Source organism: Dipteris shenzhenensis, chromosome 21 (genome assembly GCF_047967505.1).
Source record: "Dipteris shenzhenensis isolate YYH24624 ecotype China chromosome 21, Dip_SZ_1.0, whole genome shotgun sequence".
Taxonomy (NCBI): Eukaryota; Viridiplantae; Streptophyta; class Polypodiopsida; order Gleicheniales; family Dipteridaceae; genus Dipteris; species Dipteris shenzhenensis.
In genome coordinates, this window is record NC_141616.1 from 49,413,793 (window position 1) to 49,437,037 (window position 23,245).

At 48.2% G+C, this 23,245-nt stretch overlaps 1 protein-coding gene across 4 annotated transcripts in view; it reads left to right on the forward strand.

Annotated features, from left to right (window-relative positions):
- Positions 1 to 23,245, forward strand: part of LOC147888999 (Inositol monophosphatase family protein) — a 144,233-nt gene that overhangs the window by 49,472 nt on the left and 71,516 nt on the right. The gene's annotated exons all lie outside the window — the stretch shown is intronic.

The window sequence follows — 23,245 nt, forward strand, 5'->3', positions numbered from 1 at the left end:
ATCGATCTTAAGACCTTTTCTTTAATAATTGTCTCATGGTCTACCCACTTTCCTTCTAAGATCAGCTTCATGTAATACACATCTGCCACACAATGTCATAGTTAGACATCTTATTAAGAGCACACAAGACAAATCCTTTCAATATGATTCATTAAAAGGGTTCATAGGCTGTATTTGGTCTCATAGATGTTAATAAACACCTCTCTCTCTCTCTCTCTCTCTCTCTCTCTAGTTTACTTTGTATTTAGGCTCAGATTTGACATTATGTACTTTCACTTGCATTGTATTGCGTAGCACTTAGATGATATTCGACGATGCCTCTTCTTTGTGGCACGTTGATTTTGTGCTATCTTGTATGCAGAGTTCTTGATGTCCCATGGGCCCATTTTGGCCTTTAGTGGACAATAATACACTTTCTTTCTTTCTTTCTTTCTCTCTCTCTCTCTAATGTGCTGAAATACATCAAGAGAAGATTTCAATATATGACAAGTACACATCATGGTCTATGTATTGTGTTTGCAATCAATCGTAGAAAGATTGCTGCAAAGAGTACTTGAAAAAAGAGAAAGTTGAAAGAAATGGATCAACAAAGACCCTATGATTTCTGTCCTTCCAAAGGGTCCAAAGTGCCCAGTAGCGAACCCAGGTAAAGAACAACTCAAAATCTGACCATTGAGGATATATGCCAAAAAGCCAAAAAAGCTTCCCAAAAGAAGCCTGAGGAAATCTCAGTCACAATCCCAGCTGAAGGATGCCCAAGAAGTCACGTGTCTCAAGGCAATGCCAGAAAATATAAGAAACAGATTCGCGCGGAGCTAAACACCAACGACAAATAGACGGAGCAATATGTTTGCAAGAAAGAAGTTGTCCAGATGGAAAACCCCCCAATAAGACATGCATTAAAAAAACCTGTTGGCGAAGAGGGATCTTAGAATGCCAAATCTTTCTCAATCTTTTTCTCCACCATTTGACTGGACGATGTAATCTCCAAATCTGATTGGCCCTGTCTGAAGCCCAAGGTGGAGCCAACAAAACTTTATACAAAGATGAAACTGTAATATGAGACAGCTTCAAAGGACGAAAGGACGAGTGTGTTGGAATAAGAGTCCAGTCCTGAAGCCTGACTTGAAGTTCTAAAGGTGGTACCGGCTGAAAAGGGAGAATCATCCTAGTAATGGCCTACCATAGAGGGCGATAATGCATTCCTAAACTATATTTGCCAGCAGCCAGAGGAAAAGATAGAAGAGTGCCATCATCATCATGAATGACATCAGCCATAGAAGAGATCCCTTTTGAATTAAGAAAATATGAGCGTTTGGGCTCCTGCAAAGCCAACAGTGGAGAAAAAACCCGTGACTAGTGGATGCTCTCAGCTCGCAAAGAGTTACCCTACACAGAATCACGAGCATTCCAAACCAAATGGGAGAGAATATGTTTCCAATCCAAAAACATTTAAGAAACAAGAGGGCAACCTTTGACCTTTCCTTCAATACTACCCAACAAAAAATCCCATTTTGCCTATAACCAAAAGCAGTAGTAGTGATTTGCCGAAGCAAAAGTGCTAGTAACTCAAATGCACTTGTATGAAAAATATGTGACTAGCATATAGCAATACCCCCCCCCCCTCCCCTGCTCTCTGTGTGTGTGTGTGTGTGTGTGTGTGTGTGTGTCTAGGTGAAAGCATGCTACGGTGTATGTACTATTGGCAAGAATGGTGTCACCATGTATAATTTGTAGCATCATTTTCCCCTTACGAGCCAGAATGTGCACACGAATATTGAGAATATTCAACCCCCCATGCAATTTTGGTGAACATAACTGCTGTATTGGAAGCAAGCGTAGACTTTCCCTGCCATGCTTTTCCTGCCATAAAATTTTCATGATGGTGGACATAAAAGAGGTAAGATCTCCTTTGGTAAAAAAGATCAATGGCAAATAAAATTGAATGTAGGCCACCAAAATAGATTGCACAAGCCGGACATGCAACGGCCAAGTAGCTAACTGCCAATATTCCAGCTTTTTCTTTAATTTAGCAAGAACCCAGTCAATCTGTTGACGACGGGTAATCGTCCAACCCAGAGGATAACCGAGATGGCGTACCATCTGAGTGTCTAGGACAATTTTCCCTAGCCATGCCAGACTATGCAAATCTTTTGAATGCAAAGGCAACAAGCAAGATTTCTGAAAATTGACATGAAGACCAGCAGCCAACCCATACACAGAGAGAGCGCATAAGCGAAGATAGGTCTCTTTCAGTATTCTGTGGCATAAAAAAAGAGTCATATGCATAATCCTGAGCAACCAAAGGGCGACTTCCAGGAATCTCCAAACCATTTAACATGTCAGTCGCGTCGCCACCAAATGATCAATATATTGAAGCATAGGATGCATGGATATAGCATATAAAATAGCACTAAGAGGACAGCCTTGGCGAACTGAACAACGGAGTTTCCAAGCTTCAGAAATATCACCCGACAAGATGCATGCAGCTTTGCGTACATCTCAAGATGAGATGGTAAATACACATGATGTAGATGAGACTCCTGACACTGGAGCCACGAAGGACATCGACTTTCCTTTTGATCCTGGTGGTGCTACTGCGCATGACACTCATGCTTCGTATTCGTATGAGATTCTGCCTACTGGTGGCATGAGAGGCCGTAGGCCAACACTCTTTTCTGTGGAGCATCAGGATGCGGTACCTTTTTATGCACGTGAAGATGCAGGTGGTAATGCTCTCGTGAACGAGAATAAGGTTTATTGGGATGCCCAACCAACACTTTATACTATTTCCATGCATGCCCTAATGGGTGCCAAAAGTGCTGACACTATCAGATTAATAGGGATGATTAATGGCAGGATTGTGCATGTGTTGGTGGACAGCGGTAGCACCCACAGTTTTGTTAACTGCAAGACCTTACAGACGGTTGGGCTGATTGCTACTGAGATAGACCATGGGCTGAGAGTAGAAGTGGCCAATGGGCAGCATATGATCGGTAGATCTTGTTGCCAAGATGCAAGGATTATGTTCTCTGATGACTATACTTTTGCAGGTGATCTCTTGGCAATTGACATGGGCCCAATAGATGTTGTCCTGGGCTGTGATTGGTTGCAATCACTGGGCAAAATCAGCATGGATTTCAATGCCTTAACACTCAGCTTTGTCCACAAGGATGGATCAGTTACATTGCATGGTATTACAGCTCCTAAATTGCAGGTCATTTCAGCAAGACAGTTGGCCAGAGAGCTCAAGAGGGGCAGCGCCATATATGCATTAAATGTGTCAGTAACTAAAGAGGGTGGCACTCCTCGTGTTGATGATTGTGATCTGCAGAGATTGCTCTCAGAGTTTGCAGAGGTGTTTGCTGATTTGCCATCACAGTTGCCTTCGAGAAGAGATGTAGATCATGCCGTAGTCCTAGAACCTGGTAGTAAGCCAATCAATAAGGCCCCATACCGACTCTCTAAGGTAGAACGGGAAGAAGTGGCAACTCAAGTGAGGGACTTACTTCAGGAGAGTTTCATCACTCATAGCACTTCTCCTTTTGCATCCTCTATACTCATGGTGAAAAAGAGGGATGGTTCTTACCGTATGTGCATTGACTACAGAGACTTGAATAAGGTCACCATCAAGAACAGGTTTCCAATCCCCAGGATAGATGACCTGTTGGATGAACTCAAGGGTGCTTAGTTTTTCACTAAGATTGATTCGAGGTCCATTCGAGGTCCGGCTATCATTAGATTAGAATGAAAGCTGGGGATGAGCACAAGACAACCTTTCGCACAAAGAGGGGACTGTATGAGTTCAAGGTGATGCCTTTTGGATTGACCAATGCACCAGCTACCTTCTAGTCACTCATGAACAAGATTTTGCAGCCTCTCCTTTTCAAATATGTGCTGGTATTTTTTGATGACATCCTCATTTACAGCAAGGATAAGCATGAGCACATCAGACATGTCAAGCAAGTGCTGGAAATTTTGAGGTTGCATCAGCTTTATGCTAAGGCCAGAAAATGCACTTTTATGGCACAAGAGGTTGAGTATCTTGGTCATTCTGTGAGCAAGGATGGCATTCGAGTGGATCTTGCAAAGGTGAAATGCATTGTGGACTGGCCGCAGCCACACAACCCTACTGAGTTGAGGGGATTTCTAGGTCTTGCTTCCTTCTACAGGCACTTTATTCACAAGTTTGCCAAGCGGGCAGCCCCTCTGACAGACCTTTTGAACCTGAAACTTGCCCTTACTCATGCTCCTGTGTTGGTATGCCCTGATTTTTCACATACTTTCATTGTAGAGGTAGATGCTAGTGGCAAAGGATTAGGGGCTGTGCTAAGACAGGAACACGGGGTAATTGCTTTTGAAAGCAGGAAATTGGATGCCAAGGAACTAGATTATCATGTGTATGATCAGGAAATGTTGGCTATCCTCCATGCTTTCGAAAAATGGCACCACTACCTGTATGGTAGCAAAATCAAGGTTCAGATAGATCATAGGACACTCAGGTGTTTCCTTATGCAGTCCAACTTGTCAATGAAATAGAAGAGGTGGCTGGCTAAGGTTCAGTCTTATGATTTTGACATCGAGTACAGGAAGGGGAAAGAAAACGTGGTTGCAGATGCCTTATCCCGTATGTGGGCTTGCAGTTTGTCTGCCATTTCTACCATCTACCAGGAGTGGATTCATGGTATTCAAGAAGAATACATGCAGGATTCTAAGGCAGCTTCCATATTTGTGGAGTTACAGAGGCCATCGAGCTAGGGGCATGCTGAATTTAAGCTGCATAATGGGCTGTTGTGGTGCAAGGACATAATATATTTGGTGCCAGATTCAAAGTACCGACTGCTGGTCTTACAGGAAATGCACTCATCTCCTATGGCAGGACATGCGGGTATTACTAAGACATATGAAAAGGTTAAACATAGTTTTATCTGGGATGGCTTGTGGCGGGATGTAGTTAAATTTGCCAGTGAATGTTTGCCCTGCTAGCAAAATAAGGTGGACAGCCGGTTACCCGCGGGTCTCTTGCAGCCATTACCTATTCTAGAAGGCAAATGGACTCACATTGCTATGGATTTCATCACAGGGTTTCCTTTCACAGAGCGAGGATGGGATAGCATTTTTGTGGTGGTTGACAGAATGATAAAGCAGGCCCATTTCATACCCACTAAGACCCGTTATTCAACATCACAAGTTGCTTGGCAGTTCATCGAGCATGTTTTTAAGCACCATGGTTTCCCTCGGGAGATTGTCAGCGACAGAGATGCAAAATTTATGGGTCACTTTTGGCAGGAATTATTTACAGCTGTGGGTACTTCTCTTACACCTAGCACTGCTTACCACCTTGAGACGGATGGACAGTCAGAAAGGGTGAACAAATGGCTGGAGGAGTATTTGAGGCATTTCTGTCATGACACATAGAAGTCTTGGGATAAGTGGTTGGCACTTGCTGAATTTTGTTACAACAATACCAAGCACATCTCTATTGGCATGAGCTCGTTCAAGGCTATGTATGGATGCACAGTGGGTATGCTGTCTTTTATGGCAAACATGGCTGTGAAAAATCAGCAAGCAAGAAATGACTTGGAGAGTATGGATGCCCTTCTGCAATTGGCTAAGAAGAATATGCAGGATGCCCAAGCCAAGCAGAAGAAGTATGCAGATGAACACAAGAGGTATCTGTCTTTTGAAGAAGGGGATTATGTGCACTTACGCCTCCATAAGAACAGTTATGCCTTGTTGAAGGGTAACACCAACACGAAGCTTGCTCATAGGTATTACGGTCCCTACAGGATCATCCGCAAAGTTGGCGAGGTGGTGTATGAGTTGGAGCTACCCAGGACCTCCAGGATTCATAATGTTTTCAATGTGTCCTTGCTGAAGCCACATGTCAGACAGCATGTCCAAGTCCTTCCTGAGCTACCACCTATGGATGAGGAGGGCCACATTCTCTGTTCCGGAGCGCATCATGGGTTTCAGGGATCACGTACTCCGAAACAAAGTCTACACCAAGTATCTTATCAAGTGGCAGGGACTCCCTAAGGATGAGAACTCATGGCAGCCAGAGAGCATTGTTGAGGACAAAATCCCTATCTCCTACCGGGCTGATTATTATTTGCTATTTGCTGCACCGATTTAACAGCCCGCATATGAAATTTTGAGGGAAAAATTCTATGGGAAGGAATGGCTGTAATGAAGGGGAAAAAGAGGCCAAGTTAGAGGCCCTTCAGGTGGAAAATGTGGAGGGACTATATAAGTCTCCATCCACCCACTACTATGCACTTTTTGATGTGACATCTAATCCTATCTACTCTCCCTTCCTCCTCCTCGTAATCTCATCTCCTAGAGGAAGTAGTGTGGGTGGTGCATCCAAACTATACTAAAATGGGGGAAGCCACGCCACCACCATCTGTAATCCATGTCTTGTGAAGCAGCGCGATATTTGTGCATACCAGACAATAGTAGCAATGCTCCTGCGAGCTCCTCCACCTCCCCCTTCCAGTTACCTCCCTCAGCAACCTGTGCATCCCTGCCATCCACCTAGTTCTCCACCTCCCCCTTCCAGCTACCTCCATTAGCAACCTATGCACCCTTGCCATCCACGCGACTAGTTCTCCGCCTCTCCCTCGTGCCTTGCTCCTCGCTGCCTTCCATCAACCCCCCTCCATCTCCTTCACGAAGCACCCTGGTTCTGTTTTTGCTCGAGACCCCACCCACCAAACCTGTGAAGCTTTGCCGCCAACCCCATCGCTTGATCACTGCTATGGTTGCCAGACAGCAGAGTTCCCAATCTTGACCTTAGTGCTACAGCCATCTTGCTCAAATGTAATTCTACTGCGTTGCCTTCCTATGAGTCCTGTGCAGTATGACCTCAGCACTTTTCGGCACACCACACCAGCAGCGTTCGGACGTTCTATATATTGCATTCATATGACAGGCAGCTTGCGCATGTGAATCAATTCCTTGAGGCTCCACGCTTGCTCTTCAATGGTCTCATTCCCCCTTCACACCTGAGCTCCACTACCAGTTGGTTTTCTCACAAACCCAGGGCCAGGGGCTAGGGCTACTAACCTAGGGGCTACCTCTCAGTGGGGGATATTTTTTGGTTTCAGATGGATCCTCCAAGGGCCACAGACCCACTCGCTATCTGGGTTTGCAAGTGGGGTCTGGATGTCACTCCAGCTTAGGAGTTCCTCTGGGTGCTTGATTCCATTTCTGAAGCATTGATAAGCTCTCACTTCTAGGTCATCAGCGGGGGCCCTAGTGGTCAATCAGTTTCTTCTGGCCACATCTACTGGCCACATCTTGGTACGTGGCCTTGTGTTGGTGTTTCTCATGTTCCTCAGCTCAAGAGGCTAACTAAGTCCAGAACTTCCTTTGGTCAAAAGAGCGGATGGTAGTAGAGACACAAGAGCCTGCTGGCAGATAGTCATCCTTTCATAGTCAGAGGGTGGATTGGGCATCACCGACGAGCTCCAAAGTCCAGCAGTCCCTCTTGGGCAAGCTTGTTATCCACAGTCTGCCCTCATGCTCATGAGGGTACTCTATTCATAGCTGGGAGCTTCATCACTAGTGGCCTTGCTGGTGCCTTGCGCTTATCCACACTCTAAGATGTTTCACACGTGAGGTTCACACCCATTTGTTGGTGAACAAGGTCTTGGCATCCGCAGTCTGTTGGATCCTAGAGGGGCAAACGTGGAAGCTACTATTTCAGCAGGGGATCAGCACTTATACTCCATGAAGAGGGGGAGAGTGGTTGTCATCAACAGTTCGATGGATCTTCATGATGGCCCCACCGCTCACTCGCCCTTTATCACCCTTCATCTAGTTTGCGGTGTGGAGACGGGGATTATGGCCAACAGCCTTCTTTAGACAACTCCCCAACAACTAGGAGGAGATTGCCACTCTTCTGGAATGGCTGCCGATATCAGTGCTCGAGTACGCCGACTCCTTTTGAACCTTATCCATGACATGTAGAAGGAGCGCAGCATCTTGGACGTCTTCACCTTTTTCGAGGCAACAGAATGGGCGTAGCATAGTGGGCAGCATTTGGCAATCCTACTTCTCGACTTCAAGAAGTCTTATGATCGAGTGGATTGGTCCTTCCTTGAGGGCACCTTGGAGAGACTCGGCTTCCCTTCCCTCAACTTGGATTCTCAACTTGGATTCGGGGCATCTTAGCTTTATATAGGACATCGCTTCCAGTAGTGTCATCATTGTTGGTGGCAAGATGGGGGAGAGGTTTCGCTTGAAGAGGTCAGTGAGGCAGGGCTGCCCACTCATAGCGTAATTGTTTCTTTTCTTTGTCGAGGCTATGAATCACTTCCTTTGTGCTCGAACTGTGCTCGAACGATAGGGATTTGGGCAGTCCGATTGCCTATCAGGGATGAGACTCTGAGCTCCTGGACTCAAAGTATGCGGACGATACAGCGTTGTATGTACAGGATGTATGTACAGGGGATGATGAGATGACATTGGAGAGGGTGAGGCTTTTGCCTTGGAGGTTTTCTGCATGGCCGCAGGTGCGAAAATCAATTGGAACAAATCAGTTGGTTTTCTCACAGACCCAGGGGCTCTCTCAGTGGGGGACATTATGGCTTCAACCTTATTTAGACACCCCCTAGCAGCCAGGGAGGAAATCTCGGCAGCCACTCTTTTGGAATGGCTAGGTGAGGGACACCCACAGAAGTTGGGCGAGAGGTCACACATTAAGTGGGATGATTAAGGCTCTCATCCAGGGACCCACGCGGACCTTACGCATATGGAGAGACACCTATAGGCACCTGGAGACAGCGACAGGGGGGTTCGTGGTGCTTAGGCAAGTGAGGCGTAGACGCAGCGATCCTCCCAGGTGGAAGGTACCTGTGACACATGAGTCGATGCCAATCGATGAGGATAGTTCACTCCATGCGGCATCCTGTTAGTAGAGGTAGGATGGCGGTTGGTAGACACCACAGTCCTCTTATTCACAGTTGTAGAGGACAGTCGCCTCAGCAGAGCGGGTGCATTGATTGACCCACACTCCTCCCATGGCAGAGAATTCGAGTGGTAGGTCTTTAGGGGAAGGCGTGGTAGGTCGACCCCATCACCAAGCAAGCTAGAGACTACAGTTACGGCTTAGACACACAGGCTTAGACACACAGCAGTTACGACTCAGCTTGTTTGCGGTGTGGAGACGATTACACGGCTCAGCCTTCTTTAGACATCCCCCAGCAGCCAGGAGGAGTTAATCGGCAGCCACTCTTCTGGAATGGCGAGGTGAGGGACAACACAAGTAAGCAGTTGGGAGAAAGGTCACACAGTGGCAAGACGGCAGTTGGCAGACACCATAGTGGCATGGCAGACACCACAATCCTCTTCTTCATAGTTGTAGAGGACAGTAGCCTCAGGAGAGTGGATTGATTGACCCACTCCTCCCATGGTAGAGGATTTGAGTGGTAGGTCTTTAGGGGAAGGCGTGGCAGGTCGAGCCCATCACCAAGCAACGTGGAGACGGCGTGGAGACGGAGACGGTTACGCAGCTCAACCTTCTTTAGAAACCCCCCAGCAGCCAGAGATTGTGGTAGCCACTCTTCTGGAATGACGAGGTGAGGGACATCACAAGTCAGCAGTTGGGAGAAAGGTCACACATTGAGTGGGATGGTGGTTACAGGAGGCTGGGGGACCCGCGCGGGCCTTACACGTATGGAGAAACACCTACACGCACCTGGAGACAGCGGCACTTGTGATAGTAGTAGGGGGTTCATGGTGCTTAGGCGCGAGGCATAGACGCAGCGATCCTCGTAGGTTGGATGGTGCCACTTGTGACACAAGAGTCCATGCCACTCGATGAGGATAGTTCACCCCACGCAACATCCCGTTAGTAGTGGCAGGATGGCGGTTGGCAAACACCACAGTCCTCTTCTTCACAGTCGCAGAGGACAGTCGCCTCAAGAGAGCGGGTGCATTGATTGACCCACTCCTCCCATGGCAGAGGATTCGAGTGGTAGGTCTTTAGGGGAAGGCATCGTAGGTCAACCCCATCACCAAGTAGGATTTCAAGTTCAGCAATTGGAGGCTCTGGTTGTAGGAGGGACGGTTATAGACTGGGATCCTGGGGAGTGGCGGTGGCCAACCCAGAGATCTCAGGGACCTCGATGACTTTCTTTGTACTAAAGAACTATAAGCAGAGTACAACTCAATATCATGTATCAAGATCCCTGGTACTATAGAGGCCTAGTGGGCTGTGAGAATTTCTTGAATCCGTAGCTGTCGAGTAGTGGTACGTCGTGGCGACAGGCAAGCTCTACGTGTGCGCCGTATCAGGTGAGCCATGTCTAGGGACTCCTTCGGCTAGAGCAGTTTCCATTAAGAAGGGAAGAGATAGGTCGTACCTGAACTCCATGGTCTCGAAAGTCGCCTACCTCCGCTACCTCCGTGGATCCCCAGTCATCTCGTAGCTAGTAGCTCCTCCTCTATCTCACTGTGTCCCAAGGCATCCTTAGATATGAAGAAATATGTGATAGTATGATGCATCTAGTCAGTCTGAGTCACATGTACTGCATTCTCTATCTGCTGCTATCAGAGATCTGATCATTCAATTTCAGTCCCTTCTGCTGCTATCAGAGATCTGATCATTCAATTTCAGTCCCTTGTGGCTTGTATGAGACCCTCTGCTATATTCTTTGTCACATAGCCCCATGAGGGCTCTTGCCTACGTTAATAAATCTTTCTTTCTTTCTTTCTTTCTAACAGTTACAAACCATTGCAAACCTGATCATAATAATGGAGCAGTCGTGTCAGTGCACCAAAACTCAGGAAGAGGTAGTGAAAGCGGCCTTTGATCTCATAATAAATTGGGCAGAAACATAAGAAGTGCTCCTCTTGTCTCTCCCCCAAGGTGCATAGCCTGCATACCCCTCTGGATATGCCTCCCGCTATGCTTGTCTCGATCTCCAGTTGATGTGACGAGATTCGTATTTTCCCAATGGCAATCCTCAATGCATGTGACTCCTCGAGAGATATCGGGGTCTCTGATGATAAAACTATCCTCTAATATCCTCAAGAAATGATCTCAGTAGAACTGGGTCTTGGTAGGGAGCTCGTAATCTCATCTCCTAGAGGAAGTAGTGTGGGTGGTGCATCCAAACTATACTAAAATGGGGGAAACCACCATCTGTAATCCATGTCTTGTGAAGCAGCGAGATATTTGTGCATACCAGACAGTAGTAGCAATGCTCCTGCGAGCTCCTCCACCTCCCCCTTCCAGCTACCTCCCTCAGCAACCTGTGCACCCCTACCATCCACCTCGCGACTAGTTCTCCGCCTCTCCCTCATGACCTGCCGCGCCTCCTCGCCCATCAACCCCCCACCATCACCTTCACGAAGCACCCTGGTTTCGAGCAAACCTGTGAAGCTTTGCTGCCAACCCCATCACTTGATCACTGCTGTGGTTCCCAGTCCGCCGGTTCCCAGTCCCCAGTCGTGACCTTAGTGCTACAGCCGTCTTGCTCAGCTGTAATTCTACTACGTTGCCCTCCTGTGAGTCCTGTGCAGTATGACCTATTCGAGCACTTTTCAGCACACCACACCAGCAGCATTCGACGTTCTATATATTGCATGCATATATTGCATGCATATTGCATGCATATGACAGGCAGCTTGCACAGGTGAATCAAGTCCTTGAGGCTCCACGCTTGCTCTTCAATGGTCTCATTCCCCCTTCACACCTGAGCTCCACTACTAGGTTGTTTTCTCACAAACCCAGGGCCAGGGACTACCTCTCAGTGGGGGATATATTTTGGTTTCAGCCACTCGCTATGTGGGTTTTCAAGTGGGGTCTAGATGTCACTCCAGCTTAGGAGCTCCTCCCCGGTGGTGATTCCATTCGACGGGAGTTGGCATTCTGAAGCATTGATAAGCTCTGCACTTCTAGGTCGGTCGGCGGGGGCCCTAATGGTCGATCAGGTTCTTCTGGCCACATCTTGTTACGTGGCCTCGTGTTGGTGTTTCTCATGTCAGCTCAAGAGGCCAGAACTTCCTTTGGTCAAAAGAGCGGATGGTAGCAGAGCCTGCTGGCAGATAGTCGTGACCTTAGTGCTACAGCCGTCTTGCTCAGCTGTAATTCTACTACGTTGCCCTCCTGTGAGTCCTGTGCAGTATGACCTATTCGAGCACTTTTCAGCGCACCACACCAACAGCATTCGACGTTCTATATATTGCATGCATATGACAGGCAGCTTATGCGGGTGAATCAAGTCCTTGAGCCTCCACGCTTGCTCTTCAATGGTCTCATTCCCCCTTCACACCTGAGCTCCACTACTAGGTTGTTTTCTCACAAACCCAGGGCCAGCAGGGCTACCTCTCACAGTGGGGGATATTTTTTGGTTTCAGGTGGATCCTCCGAGGGCCACAGCCACTCGCTATTTGGGCTTTCAAGTGGGGTCTAGATGTCACTCCAGTTTAGGAGCTCCTCCCGGCGGTGATTCCGTTCGACGAAAGTTGGCATTCTGAAGCATTGATAAGCTCTCGACTTCTAGGTCGGTCGGCGGGGGCCCTAATGGTTCTTCTGGCCACATCTTGTTACGTGGCCTCGTGTTGGTGTTTCTCATGTCAGGTCAAGAGGCCAGAACTTCCTTTGGTCAAAAGAGCGGATGGTAGCAGAGACACAAGAGCCTGCTAGCACATAGTCGTGACCTTAGTGCTACAGCCCTCTTGCTCACAGCTGTAATTCTACTACATTGCCCTCCTCTGTGAGTCCTGTGCAGTATGACCTATTCGAGCACTTTTCAGCGCACCACACCAGCAGCATTCGACGTTCTATATATTGCATGCATATGACAGGCAGCTAGCACGGGTGAATCAAGTCCTTGAGGCTCCACGCTTGCTCTTCAATGGTCTCATTTCCCCTTCACACCTGAGCTCCACTACTAGGTTGTTTTCTCACAAACCCAGGGCCAGGGGCTATACCTCTCAGTGGGGGATATTTTTTTGTTTCAGGTGGATCCTCCGGGGGCCATAGTATCTGGGTTTTCAAGTGGGGTCTAGATGTCACTCCAGCTTAGGAGCTCCTCCCGGCGGTGATTCCATTCGACGGGAGTTGGCATTCTGAAGCAATTGATAAGCTCTCCACTTCTAGGTCAGCCGGCGGGGGCCCTAATGGTCGATCAGGTTCTTCTGGCCACATCTTGTTACGTGTTCTCGTGTTGGTGTTTCTCATGTCAGCTCAAGAGGCCAGAACTTCCTTTGGTCAAAAGAGCGGATGGTAGCAGAGACACAAGAGCCTGCTGGCACAGATAGTCATACTTTTATAGTCAGAGGGTTGATTGGGCATCATCGACGAGCTCCAGAGTCAGCAGTCCCTGTTGGGCAAGCTTGTTATCCGCAGTCTTATCTGCAGTCTATTGGATCCCGCAGTCTGTTGGGGCAAATGTGGAAGCTACTATTTCAGCAGGGCATCAGCACTTATACTCCGTGAAGAGGGGGAGAGTGGTTGTCGTTAGCAATTCGATGGATCTTCATGATGGTCCCGCTCACTCGCCCTTTTTCACCCTTCATCTGGTTTGTTGTGTGGAGATGGCGATTATGGCCAACAGCCTTCTTTAGACAACCCCCCAACAACCAGGAGGAGATTGATCAGCAGCCACTCTTCTGGAATGGCTGCCGATATCAATGCTCGAGTACGCCGACTCCTTTTGAACCTTATCCATGACATGCAGAAGGAGCGCAGCATCCTGGACGTCTTCACCTTTTTCGAGGCAACAAAATGGGTGTAGCATAATGGGCAGCATTTGGCAATCCTACTTCTCGACTTCAAGAAGGCTTATGATCGAGTGGATTTGAGGGCACCTTGGAGAGACTCCCTTCAACTTTGGATTCGGGGCATCTTAGCTTTATATAGGACATAGCTTCCAACAGTGTCTGCTCTCCTTGGAGGGATTCTTGACACTCTAGTAGAGATTGGTAATCCCTCCCATCAAGTTGTCACGCTTGGTTTGCAGCGACAAGCAGTTCGATCACACTTCCCATAAGCAACAACAAGAAATTAAATAATAAATCCACAAATTCTTTACCTGCTTTCATACTTTCCCATTTCTTGTAATACTACTTCTATAGTCCTAAAGCATCTTGCTTATTGTGATGAGAGACAAGACTCAAGGGACTAGAGTATTTATCTTCTTGTCCTCATTATTGTCAAGATTTCCATTGTCCAAATTGCCATGATTTTTAAATTTTCATTGTCATTATTTTCATGATTGTCTTTATTGTCATGATTTTCATTGTTTTCAAAATTTCCTTGGCATGATTGTCTTGATTTTTAAATTTCCTTGGCATGATTATCTTCATGTTCAAATTTTCTTGATTTTAAAATTTCCTTGACATAATTGTCATCATTTTCAAAATTTCATTGTCATGATTTTCAAGATTTTAAAATTTCTTGGGCATATGATTGTTATGATTTTCAAATTTTCATGCTTTCCATTGTCAAAATTGTCATGATTTTCAAATTTCCTTATTGGTATGATTGATTGTCACGATTTTCAAATTTCCTTGGCACGATTGTCATGATTTTCAAATTTTCATAATTTCCATTATCAAAACTGTGATGATTTTTATAATTTCATTGTTATCATTGTCTCATGATTTTCATGATTTTCAAATTTTCTTAGCATAATTGTCATGATTTTGAAGTTTTCATTGTCATAATTATCATGATTTTCATGATAATCATGATACTCCTGTAGTTCCCTGGGTCCATGGGATCCCCTGCTTTGTGAATCGGGTTGATGGTGTTAAGGATCCAAGTCTTAAGTGCTTTGCGTTTGCATTAGGATTACAATGTCATCATTATGATACATCGTAATGATGACATGATGATGATGCATCATAATGATGCCATGATGATGCCTCATAATGATGTCAAGGTTGTCACTTTAGTTATTAAGCTTCCAAGCGTGCTTTTTGCGAGCAAAATGGGCCTGTAAAGCAAATCTTCCATAATAAGAGATGCCACACACGCCAAGTTCTTGGTCTAAGTTATTAAGCTTCCAAGCGTGCTTTTTGCGAGCAAAATGGGCCTGTAAAGCAAATCTTCCATAATAAGAGATGCCACACACGCCAAGTTCTTGGTCTAAGATTGGAACATCTGGTATATAGAACACAGATCCTCACCTTCATCGTGATCATTTATCTACACACAGTATCAACAGCTAATAAGAGATGCCACACACGCCAGGTTCTTGGCCTAAGATTGGAACATCTGGTATATAGAACAACATAGATCCTCACCTTCATCGTGATCATCTATCTACACATACAGTATCAACAAGGACATCAATCTGTGCACAATAATGATAATAAGTGGCATAAATATGATGCATCGTAATGAATACATCGTTATGACACCAATTTAACATCATAATGATGCATCGTATTGATCACATCGCGTGGATGGCAAGGGTGCACAGGTTGCTAATGGAGGTAGCTGGAAGGGGGAGGTGGAGAACTAGGTGGATGGTAGGGATGCACAGGTTGCTGAGGGAGGTAGCTGGAAGGGGGAGGCGGAGGAGCTCGCAGGAGCATTGCTACTATTGTCTGGTATGCACAAATATCTCGCTGCTTCACAAGACATGGATTACAGATGGTGGTGGCGTGGCTTCCCCCATTTTAGTATAGTTTGGATGCACCACCCACACTACTTCCTCTAGGAGATGAGATTACGAGCTCCCTATCAAGACCCGATTCTACTAAGATCATTTCTTGAGGATATCAAAGGATGGTTTTATCATTAGAGACCCGGATATCTCAAGGAGTCTCACATGCATACGCGTAAGTCCCCCTGCCTATAACCATCCCACTCAATGTGTGACCTTTCTCCCAACTGCTGACTTGTGACCTCGCCATTCTAGAAGAGTGGCTACCAACAATCTCTGGCTGCTAGGGGGTTTCTAAAGAAGGTTGAGCCGCGTAACCGTCTCCACACCGCAAACAGCCATAACTGTCTCCACCTTGCTTGGTGATGGGGTCTCCGACCTGCTACCACGCCTTCCCCTAAAGACCTACCACTCGAATCCTCTGCCATGGGAGGAGTGGGTCAATCAATCCACTCTCCTGAGGTGACTGTCCCCGATGCAACTGTGAAGAAGAGGATTGTGGTGTCTGCCAACCGCCACTACTAACGAGATGTCGCGTGGAGTGAACTGTCCTCATCGACTGGCATGGGAATCCTGTGTCACAGGTGGCACCATCCAACATGCGAGGATCGCAGCGTCTATGCCTCGCTTGCTCACCTAAGCACCATGAACCCCCCTATCGCTGTCGCAAGTACCGCTGTCTCCAGGTGCCTATAGGTGTCTCTCCATACGCGTAAGGCCTCTAACCATCCCACTCTCAATGTGTGACCTTTCTCCCCCAGCCTCTAACCATCCCACTCAATGTGTGACCTTTCTCCCAACTGCTAACTTATGTTGTCCCTCACCTGCTGGCCATTCCAGAAGAGATCTCCTCCTGGCTACTGGGGGGTGTCTAAAGAAGGTTGAGCCATGTAACCGTCTCCACACCACAAACAGGGTGATGAGCTGTAACTGTAGCCGTAGCCGTCTCCACCTTGCTTGGTGATGGGGTCCGAGACCTGCCACGCCTTCCCCTAAAGACCTACCACTCAAATCCTCTGCCATGGGAGGAGTGGATCGACCGATCAATGCACCTGCTCTCCTGAGGTGGATGTCCTCTATAACCGTGAAGAAGAGGACTGTGGTGTCTGCCAACCACTGTCCTGCCACTACTAATGGGATGTCGCATGGAGTGAACTGTCCTCATCGGCGGCTGGCATGGACTCCTGTGTCACAGGTGGCACCATCCAACCTGTGAGGATCGCTGCGTCTATGCCTCGTTCGCTCGTTGCCTAAGCACCACAAACCCCCTACTGCTATCACAAGTGCCACTGTCTCCAGGTGCCTGTAGGTGTCTCTCCATACGCGTAAGGCCCACGCGGGTCCCCGAGCCTACTAACCATCCCACTCAATGTGTGACCTCTCTCCCAACTGCTTACTTGTGATGTCCCTCACCTGGCCATTCCAGAAGAGTGGTGGCTGCCGACGATCTTGGCTATTGGGGGGTGTCTAAAGAAGGCTGCTGTCTCCACACCACAAATAGAGGCTACGGATGAAGGGTGAAAAAGGGTGAGTGAGCAGGGCATCACCGTGCTGTAGAGTCAGCAAGCCCCATTTCGTTATCCGCAATCTACTGATGATCTCGGAGGGGCAAATGTGGAAGCTACTATTTCAGCAGGGGATCAATACTTATACTCCATGGAGAGGGGGAGAGTGGCCGCCATCAGCAGTTCGATACAAAAGGATGACTATCTGCCAGGCTATGGGGTCTCTGCTACCATCCGCTCTTAACCAAAGGAAGTTTCGGGGACTAGAGTCTCTTGAGCTGCTGATGAGTCACACATGAACATGAGAAACACCAACATGAGGCCATGTACCAAGATGTGGCCAAAAGAATCTGATTGACCACTACGGCTCTCGCTGACCAACCTAGAAGTGAGAGCTTATCAATGCTTCAAAATGCCATCTTCCATCAAATGGAATCAAGCACCGGGAGGAACTTCTAAGTTGGAGTGACATCCAAACCCACACCTGAAAACATAGATAGCGAGTGGTCTTGGCCCTCGAGGGATCCACCACCTGAAACCAAAAAATATCCCCCACTGAGAGAGCCCCTGGGTCTGTGAGAAAACCAACTAATTTGTTCCAATTGATTTTCGCACCTGCGGCCATGCAGAAAACCTCCAAGGCAAAAGCCTCACCCTCTCCAATGTCATCATCTCATCATCCTGTACATACAACGTTGTATCGTCCGTATACTCCATGGAGAGGGAGAGTGGCTGCTATCCTCAGCAGTTCGATGGATCTTCACGATGGCCCCACTCACTCGCCCTTTTTCATGATGGCCCCACTCACTCGCCCGTTTTCACCCTTCATCTGTAGCCTGTTTGCAGTGTGGAGACATTACGGCTCAACCTTATTTAGACACCCCCCCCAGCAGCCAGGGAGGAAACTCGGCAGCCACTCTTCTGGAATGGCCAGGTGAGGGATACCCAGCACAAGTCAGCAGTTGGGAGAGAGGTCACACATTGAGTAGGATGGTTAGGCTCGGCGGGGACCCACGCAGGCCTTACACGTATGGAGAGACACCTTTAGGCACCTGGAGACAGTGACAGGGGGGTTCATGGTGCTTAGGAAAGTGAGGCATAGACGCAACGATCCTATTAGGTTGGATGGTGCCACCTGTGACACATGAGTCCATGCCAGTCGATGAGGTCCATTCACTCCACGCGACATCCCATTAGTAGTGGTAGGATGGCGGTTGGTAGACACCACAATTCTCTTATTCACAGTTGTAGAGGATAGTCGCCTCAGCAGAGCGGGTGCATTGATTGACCCACTCCTCCCGTGGCAGAGGATTCGAGTGGTAGGTCTTTAGGGGAAGGCGTGGTAGGTCGACCCCATCACCAAGCAAGGTGGAGACGATTACGGCTACAGTTACATTTCAGACAGTTACGGCTTAGCATGTTTGCGGTGTAGAGACGATTACGCGGCTCTCTGCCTTCTTTAGACACCCCCCAATAGCCAGGAGGAGTTGATCGGCAGCCACTCTTCTGGAATGGCGAGGTGAGGGACAGCACAAGTAAGAACTTGGGAGAAAGGTCACACATTGAGTGGGATGGTTATAGGGTAAGGGACCCGTGTGGGCCTTACGTGTATGGAGAGACACCTGGGTGGATTGGGCATCACAGACAAAACCCAAAGTCACCCAGAGTTAGCAGTCCCTCTTGGGCAAGCTTGTTATCCGCAGTTTGTTGGATCCCAGAAAAGCAAACATGGAAGCTACTATTTCAGCAGGGGATCAGCACTTATACTCTGTAAAGAGGGGGAGAGTGGTTGTCGTCAACAGTTCGCGATGGATCTTCATGATGGCCCCGCTCACTCGCCCTTTTTCACCGTTCATCTGGTTTGCGGTGTGGAGACGGCAATTACGGCCAGCAGCCTTCTTTAGAAAACCCCCCAGCAACCAGGAGGAGATTGATCGGCAACCACTCTTCTGAAATGGCTGCCGATAGTGCTCGAGATTTCGACTCCTTTTGAACCTTATCCATGACATGCAGAAGGAGCACAGCATCCTGGACGTCTTCACCTTTTTCGAGGCAACAGAATGGGCATAGCACAGTGGGCAACATTTGGCAATCCTACTTCTCGACTTCAAGAAGGCTTATGATCGAGTGGATTGGTCCTTCCTTGAGGGCACCTTGGAGTCTCCGCTTCCCTTCAGCTTGGGATTCGGGGCATCTTAGCTTTATATAGGACATAGCTTCCAGCAGTGTCATCATTGGGGGGAGAGGTTTCGCTTGAAGAGGTCAGTGAGGCAGGGCTGCTGCTGCCCACTAACAGCGTAATTGTTCTTTTTCTTTGTCGAGGCTATGAATCACTTCCTTCGTGCTCAGACGATAGGGATTTGGGGAGTCCGATTGCCTATCAAGGATGAGAATCTGAGCTTTTGGGACTCGGAGTATGCGGCGGATGATACAACGTTGTATGTACAGGATGATGAGATGACATTGGAGAGGGTGAGGCTTTGCCTTGGAGGTTTTCTGCATGGCCACAGGTGCAAAAATCAATTGGAACAAATCAGTTGGTTTTCTCATAGACCCAGGGGCTACCTCTCAGTGGGGGATATTTTTTGGTTTCAGGTGGATCCCCCGAGGGCCAGAACCACTCGCTATCTGTGTTTTCAGGTGGGTATGGATGTCACTCCAGCTTAGAAGTTCCTCTCGGTGCTTGATTCCATTCAATGGAAGATGCCATTTTGAAGCATTGATAAGCTCTCACTTCTAGGTCCGCCGGCGAGAGCCCTAGTGGTCAATCAGATGGTCAATCAGATTCTTCTAGCCACATCTTGGTACGTGGCCTCGTGTGGGTGTTTGTCATGTTCATGTGTGGCTCATCAACTCAAGAGACTCTAGTCCCCGAAACTTCCTTTGGTCAAGCAAGGATGGTAGCAGAGACCCCAGAGCCTGGCAGATAGTCATCCTTTCGTACAAAGGGTGGATCGATGAGCTACAGAGTCAGCAAGCCCTATTGGGCAAGCTCGTTATCCACAGTCTATACCTGATCCCGGAGGGGCAAACGTGGAAGCTACTATTTCAACATTCTTCTCTGCCTCTCATTCTACCCCTCGTAATTCTACTGTGAAGCTTGGGCGACTACAACATGAACAAAATGAGCCACTTTGCAAGGCATTGAAAAGGTCGTGAAGCTCCTACCACCGCTTCCAGGTTTACGAGGTTGTGGGAGATGCCCTAACAAGATGATGAGATGGCATTGGAGAGGGTGAGAGGTTTTCTGCATATATTGCATGCATATGACAGGCAGCTTGCGCATGTGAATCAAGTCCTTGAGGCTCCACGCTTGCTCTTCAATGGTTGCTCTTCAATGGTCTCGTTCCCCCTTCACACCTGAGCTTCACACCTGAGCTCCACTACCAATTGGTTTTCTCACAAACCCCAAACCTAGGGTTTAGGGTTTAGGGTTTAGGGGCTACTAACCTACGTCTTCACCTTTTTTGAGGCAACAAAATGGGCATAGCACAGTGGGCAGCATTTGGCAATCCTACTTCTCGACTTCAGGAAGGCTTATGATCGAGTGGATTGGCCCTTCCTTGAGGGCACCTTGGAGTCGGCTTCCCTTTAGCTTGGGATTCGGGGCATCTTAGCTTTATATAGGACATAGCTTCCAGTAGTGTCATCATTGGTGGCAAGATGGGGGAGAGGTTTCGCTTGAAGAGGTCAGTGATGCAAGGCTGCCCACACTCACAGTGTAATTGCTCCTTTTCTTTGTCGAGGCTATGAATCACTTCCTTCGTCGGATAGGGATTTGGGGAGTCCCCGATTGCTTATCAGGGATGAGACTCTGAGCTTTTGGACTCGGAGTATGCGGACGATACAACGTTGTATGTACAGGATGATGAGATGACATTGGAGAGGGTGAGGCTTTTGCCTTGGAGGTTTTCTGCATGGCCGCAGGTGCGAAAATCAATTGGAACAAATTAGTTGGTTTTCTCACAGACCCAGGGGCTCTCTCAGTGGGGGATATTTTTTGGTTTCAGGTGGTGGATCCCTCGAGGGCCAAGACCACTCGCTATCTATGTTTTCAGGTGTGGGTTTGGATGTCACTCCAGCTTAGAAGTTCCTCCCGGTGCTTGATTCCATTTGATGGAAGATGGCATTTTGAAGCATTGATAAGCTCTCACTTCTAGGTTGGTCGGCGAGAGCCGTAGTGGTCAATCAGATTATTTTGGCCACATCTTGGTACGTGGCCTCATGTTGGTGTTTCTCATGTTCATGTGTGGCTCCAGCTCAAGAGACTCTAGTCCCCGAAACTTCCTTTGGTTAAGAGCTTGGTTAAGAGCGGATGGTAGCAGAGACCCCAGAGCCTGGCAGATAGTCATCCTTTTGTATCGAACTGCTGATGGCGGCCACTCTCCCCCTCTCCATGGAGTATAAGTATTGATCCCCTGCTGAAATAGTAGCTTCCACATTTGCCCCTTCGAGATCATCAGTAGATTGCGGATAACGAAATGGGGCTTGCTGACTCTACAGCACGGTGATGCCGCACGGTGATGCCCTGCTCACTCACCCTTTTTCACCCTTCATCCGTAGCCTCTGTTTGTGGTGTGGAGACAACAGCCTTCTTTAGACACCCCCCAATAGCCAAGATCGTCGGCAGCCAGCACTCTTCTGGAATGGCCAGGTGAGGGACATCACAAGTAAGAAATTGGGAGAGAGGTCACACATTGAGTGGGATGGTTAGTAGGCTCGGGGACCCGCGTGGGCCTTACGCATATGGAGAGACACCTAGAGGCACCTGGAGACAGTGGCACTTGCGATAGCAGCAGGGGGTTTGTGGTGCTTAGGCAACGAGCGAACGAGGCATAGACGCAGCGATCCTCACAGGTTGGATGGTGCCACCTGTGACACAGGAGTCCATGCCAGCCGATGAGGACAGTTCACTCCATGCGACATCCCATTAGTAGTGGCAGGACGGTGGTTGGCAGACACCACAGTCCTCTTCTTCACGGTTATAGAGGACATTCACCTTAGGAGAGCAGGTGCATTGATCGATCCACTCCTCCCATGGCAGAGGATTTGAGTGGTAGGTCTTTAGGGGAAGGCGTGGCAGGTCTCGGACCCCATCACCAAGCAAGGTGGAGACGGCTACGGCTACAGTTACAGCTCATCACCCTGTTTGTGGTGTGGAGACGGTTACATGGCTCAACCTTCTTTAGACACCCCCCAGTAGCCAGGAGGAGATCTCTTCTGGAATGGCCAGCAGGTGAGGGACAACATAAGTTAGCAGTTGGGAGAAAGGTCACACATTGAGTGGGATGGTTAGAGGCTGGGGGAGAAAGGTCACACATTGAGTGGGATGGTTAGAGGCCTTACGCGTATGGAGAGACACCTATAGGCACCTGGAGACAGCGGTACTTGCGACAGCGATAGGGGGGTTCATGGTGCTTAGGTGAGCAAGCGAGGCATAGACGCAGCGATCCTCGCATGGTGGATGGTGCCACCTGTGACACAGGATTCCCATGCCAGTCGATGAGGACAGTTCACTCCACGCGACATCTCATTAGTAGTGGCGGTTGGCAGACACCACAATCCTCTTCTTCACAGTTGCATCGGGGACAGTCACCTCAGGAGAGTGGATTGATTGACCCACTCCTCCCATGGCAGAGGATTCGAGTGGTAGGTCTTTAGGGGAAGGCGTGGTAGCAGGTCGGGGACCCCATCACCAAGCAAGGTGGAGACAGTTATGGCTGTTTGCGGTGTGGAGACGGTTACGTGGCTCAACCTTCTTTAGAAACCCCCTAGCAGCCAGAGATGGTAGCCACTCTTCTAGTCTAATGGCGAGGTGAGGGACATCACAAGTCAGCAGTTGGGAGAAAGGTCACACATTGAGTGGGATGGTTATAGGCTGGGGGACTTACGCGTATGCATGTGAGACTCCTTGAGATATCCGGGTCTCTGATGATAAAACCATCCTCTGATATCCTCAAGAAATGATCTTAGTAGAATTGGGTCTTGATAGGGAGCTCGTAATCTCATCTCCTAGAGGAAGTAGTGTGGGTGGTGCATCCAAACTATACTAAAATGGGGGAAGCCACGCCACCACCATCTGTAATCCATGTCTTGTGAAGCAGCGCGATA